Genomic DNA, 20,933 nt, shown 5'->3' with positions numbered 1-20,933 from the left:
CACAATTATAATCTCTCATTCCACATAAACACACCATTTGTGTGTTTAACTCAACTGCCTTAAACACCTGAGTTGATTCATTTCTAATCTTGGAAGCTTTGTCCTGAGTTCCCACCAAACTTCTACTTTAGTCATTGACTACACCTGAAATCTGTGTTCAGTGCTAAACACCACATTTTAGAGGATCAAATACATTTTGCACACTTCCAGTAAACAGAACTTCGTATCACACAGTACTTACATATTTTCCCAGGTGCAGCATTTCACATTTAACATTCAGTATTTAACAGATAATAAATATAAGAAACATTTTACTAAGGAATGGGAGAAAACCTGATCTCAAAAAAAAAGTCAGCTGAAATGAGGAAATATAAAAAACTCCCTTCTCTAAACTATCAGCATTCTGTGCAACATATGAAAAAAAAAGAAATGTGTGTAGCTTTTTATAAAAGTGCCTAATTCCAACAAATGCTGGCAACCTGCTGAGGCCAATTTTTCTTCATATAGTGTTAACCAGTAGCAGGTTAATCTCAGGGCATTTTTTTCCCTTAGCAAGCAAGCAAGCACAGACAGCAGGAGAATGATTTATTAATTCTGGGAAATAACTTAGTGAATGTACTTTGTATTGTTATTACATGAAGCTTTCCCAGCTCCTGTTGGAGAACCATGCTGCCAAACCCATATAAGTAATTTCTGAGGATAGGTGTGGAGCGAAGGGAAGAATTTTTGTCTTCAGTACTCTGCAGGCAACAGCAAGAGGAGTGGTTGCCCACTCTGAAAATCAAAACAGACACCAAGCAGGGATAGGCATGTAAATAACTGAGAATGTAGGAAAACTTATCAACCAACGACTCCTATCCACCACTTAGCAAAAGTCTAAAGCACAGGAAACTGGATTTATTCCAACAATATAATGTAATGAAAAGGAAAATACTGGGGGAACTCCACACTTGACAGGGAAACAATACAGCTGTTGAATCATTCTTGTCATGCAGCAAATGCACTGGTGTATGATAAAGGGAAGGATTTCCCCATGTTTTAAGCTGATGCTCCACAGGAAACTCTTTCAGTGACTCAACAACCTCAGGTGCTGAAGCAGAGGAAATGTGTCAGATAATGCAGACATACCTGCTAAGATCGCTGCTCTCACTAAGACTACACGAGATAAACAACAGAAGAGGGAAGGCAGGTTAGAGATAGATGCCAGTGCTGTGCTGCTTTGCCTCTCTTGCAGTTTGCTTTGGCCCTCAGGAGAGTCACTTGCAGAGAGCTGTGTGCATGAGTGTGGCAGTAAGTAGTGCATGCTCTTCTACTATAGTTCTTACACAGTGCTTCAGAGGAAGAAGAAATCATGACCACACTATGCATTGATGGGACATCATGCTGCTGAAGGTGGGGAAAATCCCAACTTTCAGAACTCTTACCTGATTTTCTGAAATGGATGAGTATATCTTTACCAAAGTAATTATTAGATCCTTTGTTAAAATGAGGCTGTAGTATGTAGGTCTGAGTCATGTGGAGGCAGTCACTTCTTGCGGAATTCCAAGCAGTACTGAAATATTTTTCTTTTAATTGTGTGCTTTGCAGGAGGCAAACACTTTTTCAGGAACATGGTTAAGGCAATGCAATGAACCACCTCAGAAACATGGATTGAGCAAAACCAATTCACAGCATCTTTAAAGTACCACACTCAACTATTTCATTTGGCTTTTTCTAGCATTTAGAGGAAGCGACACATAATGACCTAACAAAATGAAGAAAAACATTAACCACAAACTGCAAAGGGCAAACCAAGATAAACAAAAATATCTCTACCCTCCCTACCCCTGAAAAGAAATTGAACTGCACGTGCCCCATCTGGATGAAAGGGAACCATCCAGAGAGACCTGGACAAGCTTGAGCAGTGGGCCCATGGGAACCTCATGACACTCAGCAAGATCAGGTGCAAGGTGCTAGACCTGTGTTGGGGTAACTATGGATATTAATGCAGGCTGGGAGATTAATAGATCAAGAGCAGCCCTGCTGAGAAGGACTTGAGGGTGCTGGTGGATGAGAGGCAATGTGCCCTTGCAGCCCAAAAAGCCAACTGTATCCTGGGCTGCATCAAAAGCACTGTGGCCAGCAGGTCAAGGGAGGAGATTCCCTCTGCTCTGCTCTCATGAGACCCTGACTGGAGTACTGCATTCAGATCTGGCATTCCCAACATAAGAAGGACACGGATCTGTTGGAGCGAGTCCGGAGAAGGGCCACCAACATCATCAGAGTGCAGGAGCACCTCTCCTATGAAGACAGGCTGAGAGAGCTGGGGTTGTTCAGCCTAGATAAGAGAAAGCTCAGGGGAGACCTTATAGCAGCCTTCCAGTACCTAAAGGGGGCTATAAGAGAGCTGGAGAGGGGCTTTAGTGATAGGACAAAGGGGCAGTGGCTTTAAAGGGAAAGGGCGTTGATTCAGACTAGATATAAGGAAGTTTTTGCAATGAGGGTGGTGAGGCACTTGCACAGGTTGCCCGTAGAGTTGGTGGATACTCCATCCTCAGAAACTTTCAGCATCAGGTTGGATGGGGCTTGGAGCAACCTGATTTAGTTGAAGATGTTCCTGCTCATTGCAGGGGGGAATTGGACTAGACGGCCTTTAAAGATCCCTTCCAACCCAAACCATTCTATGATTCTACGAAAGCAAACAGAGGATACATCTTTATCATGTCATTAAATATAATTCTGGTTCAAAATGGTTGCTTACAATAAATCTTTCCAAGTGCAGCAAGCTTCTTAATCTCTCCTTTTATTATTAATAAAAAATATAAATATATAAATAAATAAATATATCCCATCTATTAATATTTATTATTAATATTAATAATATATTATTAATATATATTCAGTACTTAGTGAATGCCACATAAAAGCTTCAATGTTTTTCTGTCATCTTCATGTTACATTAATCAACGTATTCTATCACTTGCAGTGATTTCAGCAAAGTTATGAAGACTTCTGGAGTGGGACTAGCACCAGCAGTTTGAAATGCAGTTGTTTCTTTCCCCCACTGACAGTAAAGTCTAATAGTTCCCTCTAGTGGTTAAATGTCTTCTTATATGGTAAAAGGATCTTTCATGTTTCGATTTGGAAGGTCAATACTTATCAAGAGAATAGTTCATATTTTTACAGAACATGATGTATAATTATAAATGGTATTTTATTTCTAAAAATTCAGGATGAGAAGATGCTGCATATTCCAACTCTTATGACAACTGGAAGATTCAATATATTTATTCTTAATTTTTGATCTGTTTTTAAAGAGGAATAATTTGGCAAATTTTCTCAGACTTTCTGTTCTAATCTCAGTTATAATGCAAGTACGCTCTAAAGAGAAGGACAACGTTTTTCTTTAAAAAAAAATAAAAGTTTGGTTTTGTGAGCTAAAAGCAGTCTGCTACAAATTTTTCTTTAGGTCACTATCTTCTTAGTAAGAATTGTTCTGTTTAAGATCATTGGCTTCCTGCTCTTTGCTGAGAATATATTTCAGATTGCTTAGGTCAGACTTCCAGCTGACTAAAACTGATGATGGCTGGTAATTACGGATTTACCACAAATTATGTAAACCTATGTTTTCAGGCTTCTCAAATAAGAGTGCCTGAACTGAATCTTTTGGCCTGAAGCTGCAGTTCTGTCTTAAGGTCAGTATTCTGGAAAGCTGAAACAAAAGGTATGAATGTCAGTGCTTGAGGGTCCCAATACACTTGACAAGAGAAAGGCATCCCACAGCTCATGCAGTCCTTGCATGCTTTATGGCAGAGTTTAGTTCTTCCCAGTCACTTCAAAGGAATCTTAGAGCAACTACCCTTAAACTAAAAGACTCAATAAATGCCTATTTCGTCTGGTTTTTTACCCATATTCAAAGGTTTATTTTATGGCTACATGCTCTGGAGCAAAAGATTGAGCTTTGGCAGGGAATTTTAATGGGAGAGGAAGGACAGTTTCATGTAACTGTCATGTAATTACTTACTTTTATAACCTTTCTCTTTTTCAGTATTGGCACAGAATTCTAATCTATTGAATCCTGACTTTCTAACATTCATATAAGATTTACATGGGGAGACCAGTGGGCTTCTCAAACAACTTGGGTAAAAGCTATCTGAGGCTTGTGATTAAAATTTTATCCTCAGGCTTCATCATATCTGTTGCAGTTACTAAAGAATTGGAACGTTCTGCCTTGGGTGCAGTATGAATATGGTATCTACCTTTTGAGCATCTCTACTAAAATTATCATCTCTCAAATTTTGAGTTCACATTGTTGCTAAGATTTCTTTAATTGCTAATGCATTTGTTTTAGGTTAACTGATGCTGTTGGGAAAGCAAGCAAGTATTTTTGCAGAGGAGAGCCTGGGTGTGTCAAATTTTTTCCCATTTACATCTGTGGGTTCTTCCTTTATAGCCATGGAAGGAAAGAAACACTTGTAGGGGATGTTTAATCATAACTGCTTTATATAGTTGCATTAGAATGACAGCAATTGTGCCGTCAAAAGTCCCATTTCTCTTAATTGACGGTAAAGGGAGTGAATGGTCACTAACTCTGGTGTAAATAACTATATTCTGATGTCTAAAGTAAGGTAAATGCATCCTAAACCTAAATTCTTAAGCTGCCACAGCCACAATAGCATTATTAGTAAAGGCTCTTTATTGCCTTATTGCTGGCAGCATATTTTCCTTTGCATTTCTCTAGCTTTGCCTATTGATTTCCTGGACTGCAAGCTTCTCATTTATATACTACATTCAATAATGTAACAATTCAATATTGTCATGTTTTCCATATGTTACATTAGGGAGCAGTGGGAGACTGGTTTTAGCAGCTATTTCCATTTATCAGTGAACCAGAGTAGGCTTTTAGCCGGAAGTCTTCTCTTTCATGATAGAGTACTCTTTACATTTTAAGCATCTTTTTAGTTTCTTTCATAGAACTCCCATTTTTCATTTGCTTTTTTTCTATCTGCTTCTTCCCAGAAAACTTTACTGACAATTTTCATCAACTATGGGAAATTAGCCATTTTGCATGCTAATGTTTGGGGAAATCACCTTGCCTGTCTTGGACACCTATTTAGGATTCAGTAATTCACGTTGTGGTGGTGTCGCCTTGCTCTTTGCAGTGACTACAGAGGGGATCTGGATGGGAAGAAATCTACCTCTTGCATAACTACCATGAGGTAAGATGAAACTTTCTAGGGCTCTAAGATAGGTGGCATCTACTTGCCTTCTAGCAAGTTGCCTTTGTTGCCTGAAGAAGGAGTCCTGGGCAAATAGTTCTAAACTCATAGTAGATAATTAAAATTACATGACATATATCCCATCTATTATCTCCAGTTATCCCTCACTGACTCCAGGCTAGGAATTAATATAGCTCTATCCATCGTAGTGAGGCCATAATTGAGTTACTCTGCACTGAGAGCAATAATACTTTCTGTATTAAGGGATCACAAGGAATAATTTTAGAAACTCTAATAAGTTGTGTGACCTCCATACTACTTTTCTGAAATTGAATTCTCCCATGGCAAGACAATTGCTCCCCTGCAGTCTGCCTCTCACTGCAGAGAAGTCATAAGAAATAATTCTGCTGTGGTTTCATGCTCTATAAAGACTCTCCCTCCTTCCCACTCTGCTGTATTCTCTTCTTATCTTTTGTGCTTTAGCACATTCACAATTAGTTTCTGGATTATCAGGATATAGAGACCGAGTAGTCTCTGTAGTACTACCACTACATCATTCACTACTTTCACCTCTTCCACTAAGCAAATTTTATCTAAAAATCTTTAGCATTCCAGTCATGTGAACTATTTCATCAGTTGCTAATAATACTTGCATCAGTGAGAATTTCCAGTCTCCTCTTTGACACCTAGACTTTTAAAATTAGTACCTAATGACCAGAAAAGCCCTGAGCAGTTCCTTGAAAATGAGGATGAAGTTGGAAACAAAACTCATAAACTTAAGGCTAGCAGGAGAATATGAATGGGAGACAGACACAGGCTGCAATGAGTGGAAATAAAATAAATTGGGAAGGGGAAAACCGTAGTACAGAAGCCTGTGTTAATTTTATACTACAGAACCTGTAGTGTAATGTGAGGTTCCTAAATCAGAAAAATCCTTCATAGTCAACAGATAATCCCATCATGCTCCAGCCATTTGGGAACAGTAACAGTCCACATTACTGTCAGTTTCTGTTAACTCGTGACAGAGACCTGTTGCAAAAGATCTGAAGTACTGTTGTTGACTCTATTGGTATTGGTATTGGTAGAGTATTGGTAGAATCTCACAGGTTAGCTTTTTCTTGACTGATTCTTTGAACTAAACTATGAGATCTGTTTGATGCTCAGTTTTCCATGGAGCTTCTTTCTCTTCATGATGACACCTCCACTGTTTCCTCACGAGGTGCAGTAGCTGCTTAATTTTTTTTCAGGCGGTAAGTATAGCAGCTGGAGAGGTAGCACGTAGATCCCATTGCAGCTCAGCACTGCAGCTACTCCTTCATTTTGTGATATAATGCCTCAAGTGTATTCAGCATCACAGGACCCAACACATTGCTGTCTTCTGCACTAGAAAGTCCAAAGTGGAAGAGAGTTTTGTCATTAATGTTCTTGTTATTCTGCAAGTTCTGTACAGTATCCTGTTATTCTGCAGTGGTGTGTGGTAGTTCCTACACCTCTGATAGACCTGAGATATAGTTTTACATGCAGAATTTGAGTTTTGGTGAGTTTCCCATAATAACAGCAGAATTATATGGCTGAACTTTGAATCATACCAGGATTAAGTGCACTCAGAGAAGCATATGGAGAGGTAAGTCACACCAGTTTAGTTGTCATTCTTGGTCTGCTTGAGAGAAGCTGTGTGCACAAAACATTTGATCTTCTAGATAGGAAAAACCCCGTTTTTCAACAGATTGTTTGCATAACCGTATACCATCCCTTTACTGAATTGCTGAAAAATGTTATTTCTATAGCCATACCGGTTTTAATGAACTTCGTTCTTTTAAAATTTAATTATTCAATTATTCATCCTGCTGCTCAAGAAAACCAGCATAACAATGATTTAACACAGCACCGCGGCTTTTAGCACTCACAAACCAACAAAGAAACACCTCACTACTCAAAGAGAGATCAAAGTATGAAATCACAAGTAACTCATTACAAAAGTAAATCATTACAATAACACCACTTCAGTTCTTAAAGTAGCAATCACAGTGTTTTGGTGGGTTTGTCTCCTTTAACACCTAAAAAGAAGCTACAGACCATGCTTATTCTATTTTCAGAAATACAATAATTAAGAATTTCAAAGCCTATTTGGTTTTCTGTTGAAAAGTAAGAGCTAATAGATCAGTTGCTGATTCACTGCAGCTTTTGTCTAGTCTAACCCCTCTGACTTCAGTGTAAGTCTGGAGGTGAAAAAGGAACCACCCGTTGGCAGTTACACCTGTAGGGTGTTTAGCTGTCACTTTGAAAACTTAACTCACTTTGCTTTCATATATATTGCCCAGGCAGCTGCAGATGGCTTTCTTTCCATTTGAATGGCTTTGCAATGTTTGGGGTTTTTTCTCAGTACTTGCTTACCTTTTCTTTTTTTTTTTCCTTGGTGTTACATTACTAGATAGTGGCACAGGGGATTTTGACTACTTTTTAGGTTATTGGCACCAGAGACATTCTCAATCATGCTTATTTAGACCTTTAAGAGTGCTAATTTTATCATACAAAGGGAATGTTGAACTTTCATTAGTGTATTTCCCAAATGCTTTGATTTTCTGATACCATTTAGTATAATTATGTTTGCTTTTAATACTTACGAGTGGAAAATAATGTACATTGGGAAACAAACAACACAAAAGCTGTCATAAAAGCATAAAAGAGCAGCTGATCAGAGAAACAGCAATTTAACATTGTTTTTAGAAGCAATGGAACACATGAAGAACTGACATATTGTGATGCTAACTATTTTAATTAATGATTTATAGAAGGTCAAGTATAAATGAGAAAGAGAAGATCTATTAATAGAAAACATGTGCTAGTATATTAAAAATAGAAGTCTAGAAACGTGCAATACAAAACCAGAAAATTCTGATTAAATGTTTGATTGGCAATACAGTTGTTGAGGTTTTTTCCTCTCTTGAATGGAAAATGAAGCATACTTGTTAGAGATAACAAAAGGAATGTTTTGGCTATTGAGACCAAATTACCAGTGTGAAATACGTGTCGGCTTTATTTCTTCCTCATTCTTATATGGCAATTGCCTTTGGGATGTCGTTCAGGATATTTTTGTTTAACTTAACAGTTAATTTAAATCAATAGCGAAGTGGGAGTACTCTTCCAGTGGGGACTTAGCAGTCATGAAAGCGAATGGTCTGTTTCACAGCCATTAAATCTCTTACTTTTGCAGATGTGCCTAATGAACTCCAACTGAGAATGATGCTCCTTAGTCTACACTAGAACTACATACTAGTGCAGTTCTTCAGTGCTGGAACTCCAAGTAATGTATCTGCAGAACATCTCCCTCCACAGCCTGGGTTGGATGTTGTGTTAGCTGAACAGTCCCTGTCCAGCATGGCAAAGAGACTTTCAATAGTGGAATTGAAGGCAGGAGACCACTTGCAGTGAAGTTTGCTGAATCTGTGTGGGATTCTTCTTGCCTAACCTTGGCCATACCAAGCCTGTAAATGAATATCTAGATTTCCTATGTGAAAAAGAGGTGCCTTAACAAGGTGATTCACCCTCTCCTCAGAGTCCTCAGAGAAGTGTTTTGGTGAAATTAATTGCTCTAAGAAAGCAGAATTGCCCTGCAGCGATGCCCTTCCCTAGAGTTGTTTGCCTGCATTGGAAATACCACAGCAACAGTCTTTCTTCCTCTGTTTGTCTGGGATAGAGGTGATGACATTCAGAAAAGACAAGGCAAATAGTTGCTTTTAAATTTCAAATTATCTTTTGTATTGAGGTACTCCACTGATTGTTCTGCCAGCATTTCCCTTGACAATCTTCTATATTTAGAAATATACAGCTCCATCAAAAATAAAAGAATAGAACTTGCCCCTCTAAAGGGTGACATTTTACATGAGATAATTAAACAGATCCACACAGACAGTAAAATCCCTTTTTAGGCACCTGTGGTTTTCTATTACTTAAATTCAATAAATATTTTACTTCTTTTACTGCATTTTAAATGGCTGAACTGCAATTAGTAATTTTCTTTCATTTTAATGAAAAACAGAAAAAATTCTTGAAAAACACAGAGAATTTAGCAACTCTGCTCAAAAGTGAAATGCAAACAGAATCTCTGATATAGTACCTCCCCTAAAACAGTATAATCACAGTCATTTACTGTCCTAGAGCCTGTAAAATATGGCAGAGACATTACAGAATTGTTACAATTGTTATTGCAAAATTACTAAGATTTGTAGTCTGTAATCTCTAGAGAAGAAAATGTGAAAGTTGAATTCTTCCATAGTATAATGATTGTAATTTGCTGCCATTTTTTAAACTGGAGCAGTTTGATTTAACAGCTCCAAAACTTAACCACTGGTTCCAGCATGCTCCTGAATTCTCTTCCAGTTTCAACTGCAGTCTTTTATTCCTGCTCCTGGTTGTGAATACTGCTTTTGCAGTAAAACTTCTGTCACACTCACAACCTTTACTGAGCTCTAATCCCTTGTTTATGAGCCACTGTAGTTTTCACCCAGTGTATTATTTTGCACATATGGTAGACCGTTATGCTTTCCTTCATTTATAACCATCACCAGGCTTTTTAAGAAAGCTGCAAAAATGCATTACAAATGACAACACTCACGTAAAATCATTGTCACCTGACACTGTAAAAAGCACAAATCACATCTTTTGGTCTGCAAAGCATCTGCCAAGTCCAAGCTGCCTCACAACATTCTGCAGCAAATTTGGTTAGCACAGTGGAGGAAAAGGGATTGTCAGCACTGAAGTGATTGCTGTTTCCACTTCCTTTGTTATCATTCCCATATCTGTAGCTCTTTGACATGGCAAATCACTGCTGAGAGAGAAGTGCGAAGTGACTGTCAGTGGATGGCCCAGCATCAAAACAGACCAATTAGCAACATCCCCATCTGCTGCCCGAGCTCATGCTTGTTCCCTGTCTGTTTCTGGAGCCAGAAATTGAACTGGAAGCCGTGGGCTTGATGCACAGCAGCAAGTAGCCAATTTCTCCAGTGCTACACATTGTTCAAAGAACTTAGAGGAACTGGAGAATGGAAGTATTGTCAGCACCTTTCTTACAGGAGCTAGGCCTTTTCTCTTAAAACTTAGTTGTGTGACAGATCACCACAGACTAGTTGGAGTCCATTTGAGACAGAAGGTTAGAATTGGTGCCAAAAAGAGAACTTTGCGTATCAGTACTGGGACAGAAACTCCCCTGCGTGGTGGGAGGAATCAATGTGCTGAATATCCTCTTCATTTGGTTAAATTCTTACACTAATCTTACACTTATGAAAAATGTAAAGGGAGATTAATGAAAGCCTGCTATAAACCTTGTTGTGTATCTAGCAGGATATCAAATCCTTAGAACTTCAGGTTTGCGATATCAGGCTATCCACTACTGGATAAACTAAACTAAGAAAATGGTGGCACACATTGACATGAAAGCAGTCTGTTAAGAGTGGCTTTGCACGCTAATCACAAAATGTATACCACTTTTATTGTCATAGGCTTCTTTGTGGCCCTCGGTTACACCCTTTCAAAAGTCCTGATTACACATATGGGAATAGGATTCTCAACCTGTGTTCTGTGATTTTACAGAAGCCTCTCATTTTAAGGGCTGCCTGAGAGGCTTTCCACAGCAATTCCAGTGTTCCCTGTCCTTTCCAGCACAACTTCAAATGGAGTTGTATTGCCTGAAACTCCTGTATGTGGCTGTTGCCAAAACTCATACTCCTGAGAGATATATAAAAATCTTAACTTAGGGTTCAGAAGTGGAGATGAGACTGCTGTGAGAATTGCTTGACTCTCTTTGCACTTCTGATTCTCAGTTGGTTAGAGCATGGTGCTAATTATACTAAGGTTGCAGGTTTGATCCCCGTATGGGCCATTCGCTTAAGAGTTGTGACTTGATGATCTTTGTGGATCCCTTCCAAGTCAAAATATTCTGTGAAATCTACATCTGTGTCAAGATATGGTTTCCACAATTTCTTATATTTCTAAAGTCTAAAAGCAGTCCATGAGGCACAGGTAAACATGATCTTCATTGATAGGAGATAAAACTGAAGCCCAAGAAGCAATAACTTACTCGGATGTAGGTTCCATTTGTAGCAATAATAGTAGCACCGATAACCTGCATTTCCATCCTTTTCTGCTTATCTGTTTCTTACCAGGTGAAGAGTATTATGACAAAACATATTTTACGGGAAGTCAAACTGAAGGAGAGAACCTTCATGTGGATTTGTGTCTGCTGGGGTTGTGTGATATCTAAGAACTTTCACTCATGCTTTTTCTTCCAAAGGAGCACTAACAGTCACTCTGCTTTTTGTGAAGCACTTGACATAATTGTGTATTTTTGAGACTGTTTCCCTGTTGCCAGATGATATGATTGCATTAGTCTCTTTTTCTTAGAAAATCAGACTAAAATATCTCTACAGCCAATTTTGCTTTTTCAAACAAATTCTCCAGATACATTCAAAGCAACAATAGAAAATAATATCTGTGGCAATTCCTTTACTCAGTGAGTCCAGTTTGACCTCAGAGGAAATGCCAAAATTTCATAGTGTGCCTAAGAGTAGAACCGTGTAGTTTTACTGAGGCATAAGTCAGAGTCAAATCTCGCTCCTGCAGTCAACCAGGAAAAATATTTAACTCTGAGAAAGAAACTAACCCATAACATTTTTGTGTATCTGTATATTTCTTCTGTCAGGGCTGTTTACATTTTCTGCTTTATTTAATAGTAGAAACCGGAGTGGGTGGAAGGGAAAAAAACCACCATGACTGGCTATTCTTTTTCTAACAGAAAATTAATTGTGAGGGATTGGAGAAGCTCTCCTCTTCTCTCTGAGGAGCCTTATTACTGATTTGTCCTCTGGGATGGCTGCATCTGGTTCAGCTTAGCTGTATCCGTCTTCAGTATGGACCCTTAATCCAGTTTCACATGTCTGCTGCAACGCTCCCTTTTCTCTCTCACAATTTTTCTTTCTCCTACTGCTCTTATTTCATTTCAGGCTTGTTTGCTTTGTGGAAATCCCTGTAAATCATTCCGAGATCCAGGAAGAATGCTAGCTACAGTCATATTGGCTTGATTCTTTGGTGTTTTAATGCTACTTGGAGTAGCTACACTGCACAATCAAATCCTGATACTGATCAAAAGCAAAAGAGAACCAGTAGATGGCACCATTTATTATATTATAGAAGATTCATGACCAAAGCCTGGAGAATTTCCCCCCTAAAAGCTGGCTGTCAGTAAAACATAATTCAACCCTCCATTTTTAGAGATGTCACTTACAAGCTTAGTTGAGACCTCACTTTATATCCTTTCCCAGAGCTTCCTGGGAAGGATTCAGTGGCAATGCCTTAAATGGAAAAACATTTTAGAAACAATAATGGAACTAAAGGTCAATAGGATACAGCCAAGGGGAACTTTCTTCTGTTTTGCTCTTAAAACATACCCTGTTGCTGCTTTACTTCCTTCATTCTATTAACTAACAGATTTACTTTGAGGCATATTTCCAAGCCCCAATAACTTCAGAAAAGATTCAGGCAACGGTCAATTACAAATACGGTTTAGCTCTTCTGTAATAATGAATAGTACTAATTTATTACAACATATAGCAGCTGTTATCTAGGGCTCTCAGGGTACTTCACTTATGAAGCGTGCCTCGCAACACCTCTGTCAGACAAGGAATAATAATTCTCCAGGGGTCCCTTTGACCTCTGTGAGTGCTTGCATGGTTCTGTGTGTCTGAGAAAGACATGCTCATGTGAGTAAAGAATACAGAACAAGGAGAAAAAAGTGTAGTATATTTTATGCCATTTAAAGAATTTATTTTTCCCAAAAGAGAAAAAAAAAGAGAAAAGGAAGTAGTTTTGCCTTTCAGAATTAGCCTTTGCAGTATTTTTGGTGGGGGATCAGATCGCTTGCTTCAAGGTTAGCTACAAGTTTCCAATTGATAGTGCAATGCACTTTGTGGGATTCAAAGACAGATTTAGCGACTTCAGCGTCATTTACTATTAAAGGTTAAAAGCAGTTGCTCTTTCTAATCTCCTGCTGCACAGCCAATGTAATTTTAATACTGTGTGCTGTAGAAAAGGAAAGAAATGCAATGCTGTAACATTTAACAGGATATAATTTTCCATCTTTATTTTAAGTTATAAAGCTGGCTGCAAAAAGCTAGTAAGTGTTTCCAGTCAATGATAGTTTCCTGGCATCAAGAGATTCAGAAAATGAAATGAAATATCCAGCAGGAAAAAAAAAAATCAAATCAAACTACCAAGAGGAGAGGACAAAGAAAAAGAGAACAACTTGGATTTTCTATATTTATCTCTATGTTATGTGTATCCGCTTCACTGGGTTGTCAATTTTAATTGGACTGCAAGCTAGTGTAGTTGGGTTCACACTGGTTCAATTAAAAAATCCTGCTGTTACTTTTTTTCCATATTGCTCATAAATAGGAGTATTGTAGGAGTATTAGTGTTAACACCAGTGTCCTGGCAGAATGCCAGCTTAGGTAATTATATTCTGCCTATGGAAATTTCAGTTGCCACTTCAGCTGAATACGTTAGTCTTTATTTTCCATTCCAAATCATCATATTATATAGCACTGTTCTGTATTGCTAAAGAGCCACCCCACGTGTGGCTGCATTATAGTGATTGCTGAAGTAAGGAAAAAAATCAGGATCTCTCCTCCTAGTAAAATTCTAGACTATTTATAACATCAAAGTTCAATGCTGGGGTTGAGAGTAGCTTGAATTAAGCATTATTTGATGGAAGTATGCATGGAAAATATGGATGGACTGTATTGATAGTTAATGGCTTGTGGAAACTTGGCATAGTGATGTGGTTATGACAAAGAACAGTGGAAGGATTTTATAGTCTCATTCAGGAAGATCTTCACAAGCAAGGTAAGTCAGGCTGAGTCTTGAAGAATGGTCTGGTTTGGGAAAAATAATCCTTTAACAGCCTATCTGATAGGTTTGCACAAGGACTACTTATCACCTAAGGCAAAAAGAAGAAGGACAGTTGCTGAAAAATGATGATAGTGTCCTCAGAGAAGAGTGTCTGGACATAGTAATTTTATTCATCACTTTCTGCAAAGATGTCATTATGAGCAGTTTAAAAAAAACCCTGAAACAACAACAACAACAACCAAAGAAACAACCAAAAAACCCAAGAAACCAACACCCCTCCCACACACACACATACACACAGAAAGAAAAAAAAAAAGAAAAAAGAGTTAGGACTAGCCTACTGCAATTGGTTCTTCTAGAATGTCTACTTTTGTCTATTTTGAAATTTCCCATGGTGTTGTTGAATAAACAGACATTTGTCTACTAAATAATCAGTAGCAGCTTTAACTCAGTATTAATTGACATAAACATGAAAAAAGTTAAGTCTGTGCTTTCAGTGCACCCACTTCCCTGGGCTCCAAGATAGGGCAATAATATCTAAATAGTCCATGTAAGAGTTAAGAACTAGGATTTGCTTGCTTTGGGTGACTTCTAAATAAAAATTGCAAAACAAACAGAACAGCGATAGAGTATAATGGGCATTCAGGAAATAAGCAGCAAAGAGACAGCATAAGGGTCAAATTACCAATCTTCTCTTTTGAAAGATCTCTGAAGCCAGGGAGGTGTTTGCTGACTCAAATGGCAGAGAGGTATCTAATTCTCCCAGACTTTTGATGATGATTTGGCACCTACCTGTCACTCATGCCTTGTGGACATCTTCAGCTTACAAATATTCTTAGCTTTTGCTTCATTAAAGTAGAAATTGAAACTGCATTTTTGGATTTGTCAGTCTGCTATTAAGCTTTTATTATCCACACTGTCTCTCTACCTGTGTTTACTGAGCATACATAGTGTTGCCTTGTAAATTGTCTTCATATTTTCTCCTGTAGGATGAAAAAGACCTTGTTTTCAGCAGACTTTTCCTTATCTAAGTAAGACTGACTATTTTTACAAGCCTGTTTGAGTTAACTGGAGTTTCAGTGGAACCAGCCACATGGTGGAAAATCACCTACGTGACCAAGGATGTGAGGCTTGGCTCAAATATCCTGCTTCACATATATGGTGGTTTTAAATTCTCTCAAATTTAATTTTTCACATTTACGAGAGGAACACAGTTGTTTTCATTCTTTGATAGTGATTGGAAGATGAAAAACAAGCTTCAGGGCTGGTGACAGTGCACAGGACTGACAGCATTAGCTCACGTATCGGATCATACAGTAGCGATGCAATCCGTTAGCATACCATCCACGGGAGCTGTCAGATCTGTAGCAATCCAATTAAGTTACATGGTTTCTAAAGCTAGACGATTTGAGGAAGCTTAAAACAGAGTTAACACTGTGCTGGCTCAACGGCTGTGTCAATTATCTAGGTGGACGTGCTTGTAGCTCTGCCTGCTGAAGCATGTAGAGTTTTTTTCTTCCCTTCTCTAAAGCAAGACCAGGGAGAACACATTTAAGAGTTAATTATTTCCCAGCTTTATTATTATTTATTAAAGGAGAATCCTTATATATATTTGAAAGAGATAGCCATATCACTTGGGAGAAAAACCCAACAGAATAAATGGATTGCATAATGCCTTTTTCAGGCTTTTTGCTGAAACTGAAATACTAAAGTTCCTTTATAATAGCTGAAGTGGCATTAATTTGCATGGGAGTCACTGTTTGACCTTTGCTGTGGGAAGCTTATGTGGTTCTTGTCAAAATCTTTTCCTTCTAAGCTTTAGTTTCAGATATCTGCCTGCATTTCTCTGTGCTATTCCCATTATCTTTTTATCTGAAATGAGTGAGACAGAAAAGGAAAACAGCTTTGTGGCATAGGTCTCTATTTTTTATAGCTTCTCTCTTTGTGGCAAGTTAATCAAAAGCCCCGTGTGAATTCCCCTCTGAGCTCAATCCTCCATCCTTCCCAGGTGTTCAAGGACTTGCAGTCAGGTAATCCTATCACACGCTCACTGCAGGTTCCTCACAGGTGCGTGTGCTCACTTTTTGTTTAGTAATTTGTACAACGAGCTGGCTGACCTGCTTTGTGGGAAACACAGGCAAGATTACCTTACTTCTCAGAGCTCTGCTTCTTTTTAGTCAGAGGCTTTGTCCATCCACACAAAATTATCTAGCTACCCCTTGGCAAAAAGCATGAGGAAAGAAAAGGGTCACTCATTTGAACGCTAACAGTGCCTGGCCTTCTTCATCTTATTTGGAAATTAGAGTCAATGTCTAGTCCTCCAAAAATACTGTGCTGCCAGCTCTGAGAAGCAAAGTTGTGACCAAATTGATGATAAAATTAATACTGATTTCACTGGGATTAATACTGATTTTGCAATTTCAGCCCGGATACCTTGATCTAAGAAATTACCAACTTGATCTCATCTGCCACCCTGGAGCAGGAAGCAGAAGAGCTGGCTGCATCTGTACAGGAATGAAGACAATGCACCTTGTCACGTGCTGTGTTTCAGGAAAGCTGAATTTGAAGAATGAAGGAAGATTTACAAAATAAAGCCAAAGAGGACCAGTGTGGCTGCACATCTGCTTTCACAGAATATGCTGAGTCGAAAGGGACCCACAATGATCACTGAGTCCAACTCTTAAAGCAACTAGCCCATACAGGGAGAGATCGAACCTGTGAACTTGGTGTTTTTAGCACCATGCTCCAAACAACTGAGCTAATCTCAGGGTCTTTGAGGACTTCCAAGCACTCCAAAGTTTCCTCAGAATTTAACATTAAGTTCAGAAGTTAGCTAAGTCTGGCCTTCTGTGAAGAATATGCCAATATTGATGCTGATATTGGTGGTCGTTTTTTGCAATGGCTTTTGAAGAGTTGAACTATGGACTGCTTCTTGCTTAATTGCTCCATTCACCTTTTTGGTATCAAGATATTTATCAATACATGTTGACATATTGCTTCCAAGCATTCTGTTTGCCAGCCAACAAAGCTGACTCAGGAAGACAGACACATGCATGTCTTCCAGTACAGAAATGACATAATCAGTACAAATTCAAGTCTTCTGCTGTGAACTTGACCACAACATCATATGTAGAAGGCAAGGGTTGAAAACAACCAACCAAACAAAACAAAAGTGGCCCATCTGCAGTCACTGAGAAAACTCCCAAGAGAAAGCTAGGAAGAGGAGAAGGAATCAGGAAAATTTTTAAATGCACAGTTTCTCCTTTTATCACATTTCTAATCCTATTTGCTTGGATTCTCTTTGTCTTGCTTTGTTGTTGTTTGTCTCTAGCCTGTACATTCTTGAGGCTTTCTAATGCTTCATCTTAAGGGGGAACCTGAAGAACGTATTTTCCCTGCTAACGAATAACCTGAATCTTTTTCATCACTGAAGCCAATCAGAGGCAGGAGATTACAGTCGGCGGCGGACTGAGATTTGCATATTAACAGTGCAGTTATTGAAGAATAGCTGTCTTGCATTTAGACCAAACTGTGCCTTCCGATTCGCCAATGCCGGCTGCCAGCCAATGCAGATGAGGGATTCAAAGGTCAGAGGGTTTATTGTTGTTGTTGTTGGTTGTTGTTTTTTTTTTTTTTTTTTTTTTTTAAGGAGAGAACTGTGCAGTACTAATATAAATCAGACAGTGAAACCTATGTGCAGGAAGCCAAGAAAGGGGATTGAACCTGCTTGGCACTGGCTCCATAGCGGCGTGGCCACTGTGCCCTCTTCTTGGCTACGACGAGTCTCCCTGTGTAATGTATCATATTCTGTATATTAATGTTTCAGCTTTACAGTTCTATTTCCATTAGGGGAAGATTGCCCGTGAGCCTCTTAGTGGATAAATAGGAATTTACAGCTTTCAAAAATTCTCTTAAAGCTTGCAGCATCCACAGAAGAAGGAATTACACATGACTATTTTTGAAGCTTTAAAAGGTCCAGAGGGCCTAATTGTGCTCTCAGATATGTCTGTGCAGCTTCGATTGAAGTCTTGGGATATAATGCATGCTTATGTGACAGCTAAAATGAGTCCTTTTTTAAATTAAAAAAAATAATCCTTCAGTTATTAAAAAATTAGACTGTAAAGTCTCCAGGGTCAAGCCAGCAACTTCCCAAGAGCTATTCAGAACATAACAAAGAGAGGTCTTGGCTGGAACTCGTCTGGTACTGACCTAAAATTAGCAGATAGATGCTGAACGTGTTAGTGAAAATCACATGAATACAGTAACACCTTCTGCAGATTTTTGCATTTGTGTTTGTGTGCTTGCACTTGTCCAGGCAGTTCTGTGGGAGGGAAGCAGGGGACAATCCTGAATTGCCATAATGAGACAACCTTGTCAAGTGTTTCCCTGCTTCAGTCAGTTACATTAAACAAGACTAACACTGGCAGAAATATTTTCTTTTACCTCTGTTTTATACCAAAGCTTATGCAACAGTAAAGAAAAGTGTATTTAAAGTGTGTTGTGTTGTTATCTGTGTGTGTTTCTAAGTACAATTGCATTCAGTGTTAGGAGAAAGAGATGAAGAAGCAAATTTAACACAGATACAGGCAAAATACTTAAGAAATATATTCAGGCAGTGGAGTTTGTGTGGTCTTTTTTAACTAGTCCTTGATTTTGCAAGCTAGTTTACAGGTGAAATACAAGTTGTGCATGAACTTCCCACAGGTTTTTTGTGTGCTTTTCAAAAGGTGCTTGCTTAAGGATGAACAGGTTTAGGGCTGGTGCTTTAAAGGACTGAAAATATGTGTTTTACTGTAAATAATATAGAAGAGGATGTCCAAGTTATAATTACATCTTACTTTCACCAGGGCTACATTTAACAGAAATACTCTGAGCAACTTCTTTATTCAGCTAACCATACTGCCACTGAAAAGCAAAGAAAGAACCAGTCCGGAAATAAATAATCCACATCTGCACAGCTGGACCAAGAGTGACTCCTGCTTCTTACCTAAATCAGTGCATTAATTTCCGTGTTTCGTCCTCCATGCATGTCCTTGTGTTGCTTGGTATAGTATGTGCCAGTATTATTTGTTGTCACTTCTCAGACTGAAGCTGTGACACTAACCCTGCCAGCCAAGGGAAAAAAACTACACACAGAGGCAACACAAGCCAGTATTGTTTAAATCAGATGAACCCAGTGGTGTGGAAATTGCTTCTGTTTTGTAAGTGTGCTTGCTGGTAGACCCAAGCTGATGGGCTGGTAAGCATACATAATTAGCCCAATACCTGTGGATATAATTTCATATTGCTTTGATGAAAGAAGTACTGTGGAAAATAAGAGGCAGGAGATTTTTCTATCAGATTTTCTTCCTACCACTAGAAATCATAGCTGCCGTGTGCAATATTTAATACCTGATGTTAGTTTCCACCTTTCAGCCACAGCCACTTTTCTCTTACCAACTAATCGTCACATAGAAGTATGCTGAAACGCATTACAAATGGGCATACAAAGGCTTTCTTTGGCACTAAATCACAACCATCTCTACAGAGGAAAGGGACTGCTTAGGACAGCCCTGCATGGTAATTCAGGCCAAGAAAGGAGCAGGTTTTTCCCGTTCAAATAACAGGAAGAGTTCAGATTAGCTAGCACCTTCTGTGGGAGCAGAGATGCAGCTGCAAAAGCCTTGCTAAATTCCCTGCTCAGATGAGGAGTTCAGCGGTCTCTCTGGGAGACCTGTTTGGCTCTGGGGAAGCACTTGTATCTGCTAGCACCCCTGGGCCCAGCGGCTTGTCCTGGGAAGACTTGTCCTCGGCTACCTGCCCCATGGCTTCGTGGATGAAAGGTAAGGTCAGGTGCTCTTGTCACACTTGAGAGTTGTCTCCTGCCCGGGAAATGAATAAGCAAAAAACCAGACCCTATAGCTAAGGGTGTCCCCTGAAGGGTCCTCCCGCACGGGAGGATTCCCAAATAAACCACCGATCCCGTCGGATGGGGTGCAGCTCCACAAGCTGCACAGGGTAGCGGCCAGGGACGTTTGAGGGGGGAGGCCTCGGGGAAAACTTGTGGCAGGATGCTCTGCTCGGGGTGCCTGAAGCACCCCCTCCCTCCGCTGGGCCCGCTCCCCGTTGCCCACCCACGGCCGGTTCCCCGCCCCGCCGGCGGAGCGGGCCGCGCTTCCCGCGGCTGCTGGCGGGGCTTCTCCCTGCGTCGTGCGGCCCCAGCGCCCGCCCCAGGGGCCGCGCCCGGCACCTCCTCGGCGGGGCCGCTGTCCCCGGGACGCCGTGACGGCTGTGCGCTCCCCGCCCTTCTCACCGCCCCTCTCCCCTTTCCTCCTCCTCCTCCGGGAGCCTTGCCTCCCCTGCACACCTGCCTTGCCATTTGTCGGCGGCTTTGCTAGGAGGGGAGAATTTTCCCTCGGTCCCTTGCAGCATCCCTCCCCAGCACACATACACACACACGCTCACACACACGGCCGGGCAGAGGCACCGCGCTGCCTGTGCCTCGGCGGCCGCTGGTTCTCCGCACCCCGGCCCCGCTCTCCCCGCCGCCGCGGGGCGTCCTCCGCCTGCTGCAGCGCCGCCGGGCCCGGCAGCCGCCGAAGGGGGGCGGCGGCGGCGGCTCCGCTGCTCCGCGGCCCCGCACCGGCAGCCGGTAGGTACGGCGGTCCCGCGGCGGCAGCCCGCCCCGGGCGGCTCCCGGCGCTGCGGAGGGACGGGGTGGGAGGGAGGGAGGGAGGGAGGGAAGGGCGGCGGGAGAGGGGCGAGACGCGCTACCCCAGAACCGCCGGCGGCGCTTGCCTCGCCCGGCTCCGGCTGCCCTCTCCCGGCGCCCGGGTCTGCGCGCCGCCCCCGCCG

The 20,933-nt window shown here is 40.5% G+C and overlaps 1 protein-coding gene across 7 annotated transcripts in view; it reads left to right on the top strand.

Annotated features, from left to right (window-relative positions):
* The first annotated feature begins 20,386 nt into the window (after positions 1 to 20,386).
* ENOX1 (ecto-NOX disulfide-thiol exchanger 1) overlaps positions 20,387 to 20,933 on the top strand; it is a 361,204-nt gene continuing 360,657 nt past the window's right edge. For 3 of the 7 annotated variants that reach the window (XM_064645686.1, XM_064645684.1, XM_064645685.1), the window contains exon 1: positions 20,391 to 20,730. The gene's annotated coding sequence lies outside the window, so the exon portion shown is untranslated. Of the gene's footprint in view, positions 20,731 to 20,890 lie in introns of those variants that run through there. The other 4 variants (XM_064645689.1, XM_064645688.1, XM_064645691.1 and 1 more) reach the window with 3 other exon arrangements.

This window comes from Pseudopipra pipra, chromosome 2 (assembly GCF_036250125.1).
Source record: "Pseudopipra pipra isolate bDixPip1 chromosome 2, bDixPip1.hap1, whole genome shotgun sequence".
Classification (NCBI taxonomy): domain Eukaryota; kingdom Metazoa; phylum Chordata; class Aves; order Passeriformes; family Pipridae; genus Pseudopipra; species Pseudopipra pipra.
Note: the sequence above shows the minus strand (reverse complement) of the source record. Positions and strands in the feature narration are given on the sequence as shown.